Raw genomic sequence first — 6,008 nt, forward strand, 5'->3', positions numbered from 1 at the left:
AGTTTGTTGGCATATAATTTTTCATAGTAATCTCTGATGGTTGCTTGTATTTCTAAGGGATTGGTTGTAATAGATCCATTTTCATTCATGATTTTGTCAAACTGGGTGCTCTCTCTTTTCTTTCTGAGGAGCCTGGCTAGAGGTTTATCAATTTTATTTATTTTTTTCAAAGAACCAACTCTTGGTTTTATTGATCTGCTCAACTGTTTTTTTAATTTTATATTGTTTATTTCTGCCCTGATCTTTATTATTTCTTTTCTTCTGCTGGGTTTGGGGTGCTCTTGTTGCTTCCCTTCTAGTTCCAGTAGGTGCTCCATTAGATTTTGAATTTGTTCTTTTTCTAGTTTGTTGAAATTGGCATGGATTGCAATATACTTTCCTCTTAGGACTGCCTTTGCTGCATCCCAGAGATTTTGCATTGTTGTATTTTCGTTTTCATTGGTTTCCATATATTTTTTAATTTCTTCTCTAATTTCCTGATTAGCCCAATCATTCTTTAGAAGAGTGGTTTTTAACCTCCACATTTTTGGAGGTTTTCCAGACTTTTTCCTGTGGTTCATTTCAAGTTTCATAGCATTGTGGTCTGAAAGTGTGCATGGTATGATCTCTATTCGTTAATACTTATGGAGGCGTGCTTTATGCTCCAGTATGTGATCTGTCTTGGAGAATGTGTCATGTGCACTCGAAAAGAAGGTGAATTTCCTAACTTCAAGATGCAGAGTTCTAAATATATCAATTCCATCTCTTCCAATGTGTTGTTGAGGTCCATTGTTTCTTTAGTGATTCCTGTCTGGTTGATCTGTCTATTGCTGTCAGTGGAGTATTAAAATCCCCTGCAATTAGCACATTTTTGTCAACAAGATTGTTTCTGTCTGTGATTAATTGTTTTATATATTTGGGCGCTCCTGAATTTGGCACATAGATATTTATAATTGTTAGCTCTTCCTGATGGAGAGACCTTGTAATTATTATATAATGTCCTTCTTCATCTCTTGTTACTGCCTTTACTTTAATGTCCAGTTTGTCTGATATAATTATGGCTACTCTGGCTTTCTTTTGCCTTCCAGTCACAGGATAGATATTTCTCCATCCCTTTACTTTCAACCTGAAGGCAACTTCAAGTCGAAAATGAGTCTCTTGTAGACAGCAAATAGATGGGTTTTGGTTTTTTTTATCCATTCTGCTACTCTGTGTCATTTGGTTGGAGCATTCAGTCCATTTACATTCAGTGTTACTATTGAAAAATGTGGGTTTAGAGTCATTGTGTTCTCCCTAGCATTCATGTTTATAGTGGTGTCTCTGGCACCTTGTATTCTTTGCAACATTTCCCTCATAGAGTCCCTCTTAGGATTTCTTATACGGCTGGTTTGGTGGTCATGAATTTTCTCAATTTTTGTTTATTTTGGAACACCTTTATCTTTCCTTCTTTTTGAATGACAGGCTCGCTGGATAAAGGATTCTTGGCTGCATGTTTTTTCTGTTCATCATATCACAAGTTTGAGAAATTCTGTTATAATTTGGTCTAGTATCTCTTCAGGACCCTTCTCTCTGTCTTCCTCTTCAGGAATTCCTATGATACGGATGTTGTTCCGTTTGATTGTGTCACTTAGGTCTCGAATTATCCTTTCCTGCTCCTGGATTAATTTCTATCTCTTTTTTTTTCAGCTTCCTCTTTTGCTATAACTATATCTTCTAATTTACCTATTCTTCTCTCTGCCTCATCAATTTTTGAGGTGGTTGCCTCCATTTTATTATTCACCTCATTTATAGCCTTTTTTTTTTAACTCATCACATCTATTTTCAAAGTTCCTAGTCATTGTCTCAGTAGTTTCTTTGATGGTTTTTTCAACCCCAGTGATTAATTTTATGACAAGTTTTTTTAAATTCTTGATCAGGTATGTTGTCTAGGTCTGCCTTGAGCAGTTCTGTGGCTGTGACTTCTTCCTGGAGGTTCTTCAGGGGAGAGTTCCTTCGTTTTGTCATTTTTGCTAGTTTTCTGTCTCTTGTCAGCTTTAAAAAGCCCATTGTGCACTGTGCACCTGTTAATATTGCTCTGTTAAAGGAGGCTTATTGACTGTCCAGAGCCTGTTGTTTTGGAAGTATTCTTTTAATGGTCTCTCAGTTTCTCTTATTGTGCCTTTGAATATTTTATTTCCCTACTCAGCGATATTTGGGACTTGCTGTAATGCACACTTTGGCTTGTTTCTTGGGGTGGCCCTAAGAAGGAAAACAGACAGACAAACACAGAGGGAACAGAAGCACACAAACGCACCGACAAATCAAACAAACAAACAAATTAAAAGGGGGAAAGGAAAGGAAGAAAATGGAGAGGAAAGAGACGAAAAGAAGAAAAAAGAAAAAAAGGGGGGGTCAGAGACAATGAAGGACAATGGACGTGTAAATGTGTGTGACCAGTTGAGGGTAGAGATAAGGATGAGATACAAGAGAATATATCTGGATTGCAAGAACGAAAAAAAAAAGACGGAGAAAGAAAAAAGGAACATAAGGTGTAAACATTTTAAAAAATTGTAAGTAAAATAATAATAATAATAATAATAATAATAATAAAGAACAAGAAAAAAGAAGAAAAAAAGAAAAAGAAAGAAAAAAGAAAATTAGCAGCTCCCCTTTGCAGATAGGCGTGGTTTGGTGTATTAGGTCTCAGGGGCTGCTCTCAGAGGCTCCACCTTGGTGGCTGCAGAGAGTAGAATGGTAGCACGCCAAGCTCAGCTGGAACTAAGCACTGTAGGCCACTCTAATGAGTCTGATCTCCTTGTGCAGCAGCTGAGCCAAGTTGTATTTTCCAGACCCACCTCGGTTCAAAGTCCTAATCCATGCACTTTTATGTTACTACAGATAAGAGGAACTTTCTTTGGCAGCTGGCTTCTTGGGGGAGGGATGTTTCTCTTGGCTCAGGCCGGGATTTGAGCTGTTGCTGCCTGAGGCGAGGTGTGCTGCCTGAGGCGAGGTGTGCAGCAGGAGGTGAAGTCCAAGCCCACACATACACAGCTGCGGACTCCCAGCCCCAGCTGGGATCATGATCGCAGTAGGGGTGGGAGCAGTTTCTCTTGGTGCCAGCTGGGATTTGCGTTGCTGTCCCCCAAGGCACCGGGTGCTGCTGGAAATGAGCTGCAAGCTCCTGCAGCGGAAAGTGTAAGCCCCAACCTCCACTGCCACCAACTCCCTGCCGGGATTGTGTAGGGGTGTGGGCAATTTTTCCCTGTTGGCACCCAGGATTTGGGATTCACGTGGCCAATGCTGGAGGCGAGATGCACCGTGGAAATGAGGTGCGCTCTCCCACTCCCACAGCCGAGGTTGTAGTGAGTGCTCCTTGTGCCGCTGCAGAGGCCTCTGACTCCCTGCTGGGATGTTGCAGGGCTGGATGCTGGTCTTTCTCTTGTACCACCCGGTTTCAGGATTTGGGCTACCCAGCAGTTATATATGGAGTGAGAGTTTCTCTCTCTGAGCACGGTTAAATGTTCTTTATCTCTTCTCCAGAGACAGTACTATGAGCGTGTTCAGTTTCTCTGTCTCTTTCCTTTGTCGCTCAGGCTCCACACGATTGCCCCGTGTTGGGCGGGGGCTCCCACCTCCCCTGCCCTTCTCAGGCTGGCTCGTTTTCCAATCTCCCCAGTTCGCACTCACTCACTCAGATATCTTTGAGGTTGTCTTCTTTCTGGAGTCTGTATTTTCTCCTCTGCTCTTGCAGATGAGAGTAATGTCCTTCTCAGTTCGATAGATGGGGCAGATGAAGTTTACAGACCTCCTTTCCTCTCTGCCATCTTGGCTCCTCCTGTCACAGATATTTTTAAATGTTTACTCTTACTTTTGATTCTTATCTCTCCTCAGACCAGCATCAAATATGTGCAGACCAGCTCTAGTTGATAGATGTCTTACAGAAGCTGATTAAGAGAATTGGGGATCAAGGGTCACCTGAGTGGCTCAGTTGGCTAAGTGTCCAATTTAGGTTCAGGTCATGATCTCATGGTTTGTGAGTTCGAGCCCTGCGTTGGCCTCTGTGCTAACAGCTCAGAGCCTGGAGCCTCCTTCAGATTCTGTGTCTTCCCTTTCTCTGCCCCTCCCATGCCCTTTCTCTGTCTTTCTCTGTCTCTCAATAATAAATAACAATGTTAAAAAAAGTTTTTAGAAAAAAGAGCACTGGGGGTCAAAAGTTTAGTCATATACATATTGTATTTTAAGTGATCCACTAAAGTGCAAGGGAGGGCAGCTTCTGGAATGTCATTCAGGCTCTAGTCTATTTCTGTCTTGGGTATTCTTCAAATGGTACTCAGTTCCATGAGGTATTTGATGCCACTTATCCAGAACCCACCAGGCTTCCTCCAGCCCTTCTTCAGACAATCAGTTCTGTTAATCTCAGTTCTTTTGACAAGTTGGGGATTGAGTTGATTCCTTCCAGCACCTTCTTCTTTTGTACCAAAGCTGGTGTGTTTCAGTTACTGTTGGAGACCTTGTCTTGAAAAGTTTCCCCCTCAGTGAGTCAAATAAGATCTTTCTTGGAAGTAGCCTTCCCTCTCAGCCAGTGAATATTGGCCCTTCTTTTCCATTCCCCTCAAAAATGGTTCTGCTACATAAAAAAATAATCAAGTAAGAGATAAGAACCCAGGAGGCAAAATCATGAACAAATGAGAGGGCTATTCATTTGCAGAAAATTCTAGAAAATACTGAAATAGAGTTTTGGTTTGGGAAAATCCTAAAATAGAGATTGGGTAATAACTGGAGTGAATTTCATGCCAAGAACTAAGTAGATGATTGCAATGGATTTCAGAACATAGTATATGTAATTGCACTAAGCAAGACTCCTACTCTCCACCTGCAAGGTACCCACATCGCCAGAGATGTAGACACAGCCATGCTGCCCTATCTCACTGGAAAGAGAAGATCACTAAGCACAACTAGTCCTTAATGCTGTCCAATAATCCCACTACATCTACCTAGACTGGTACTCTCTCTTTATCCCACTCCAGAGGCATCTGCAGATGACGAAGGCTTAAAATAGTCCAGAACTGACCATTTGATTGGGTTCTGCATAATACTCTGCCCCAGTCTGTAGAGTACTATGTGAGGAGCCCTGACCACTAACATGAAGATAAGCTGCTCCAGTTCTCCCAGAGAATGAGGCTCAATTCTTTTGAGAAGAGCCCAGGTAGTTTCTTCCAGGTGGCAAATGACCTAATGCATCTACTCCAAGTGCCAGGCTTTTAATCCAATTCATTTTTATCTCCCTTGTTTATTCTTCTAACTCCTTTACTCCTACCCATACCTTGCAAGTGCTGGCCCAGGGCCTCTCAGAGACCATTTTACCTGCCAACATGATTTTCTTGAAAGATCTTATCTATTGATGTTCCCAATAAGTACCCAGCTCATTAAACTAAAAAGTCTCTGGGCACCTGGGTTACTCAGTTGGTTAAGCATCTGACTCTTGATTTTGACTTAGGTCATGGTCTCATAGCTGTTAGATCAAACCCCACATTAAGCTCTGTGTTGAGCTTGGAGCCTGCTTGAAATTCTCTCTCTCTCTCTCTCTCTCTCTCTCTCTTCTCCTCTTCCCTGTGGACTCTCACTCTCATAAAAAAAAGAAAATTAGAAATTAAAGTCTCAAGTTAGGGTATATATCAAAACATTTTCTTTTTTAAAGTTTATTCATTTATTTTGAGAGAGAGAGAGAGAGAGAGCGAGAGAGAGAGAGAGAGAGAGTGCAAGCTGGGGCAGAGAGAAGGAGAGACAGAAACCTAAACAGGTTTTGTACTGTCAGCATAAAGCTCCATTCAGGGCTCAAATTCACAAACCTTGAGATCATGACCTGAGCCACGATCAAGAATCAGACTCTTAACCAACACAATCCCCTAGGCACCCATATAATCAAAACATTTTAAAACAAATTAGAGTATATCATCATAAATTTTTGAATAATAGTTTATTGTCACATTGGTTTCCATGTAACACCCAGTGCTTCTACCCACAAGTGCCCCCCTCCATGACCATCACCC

The sequence above is a fragment of the Suricata suricatta genome, chromosome 14 (assembly GCF_006229205.1).
Source record: "Suricata suricatta isolate VVHF042 chromosome 14, meerkat_22Aug2017_6uvM2_HiC, whole genome shotgun sequence".
Lineage (NCBI taxonomy): Eukaryota > Metazoa > Chordata > Mammalia > Carnivora > Herpestidae > Suricata > Suricata suricatta.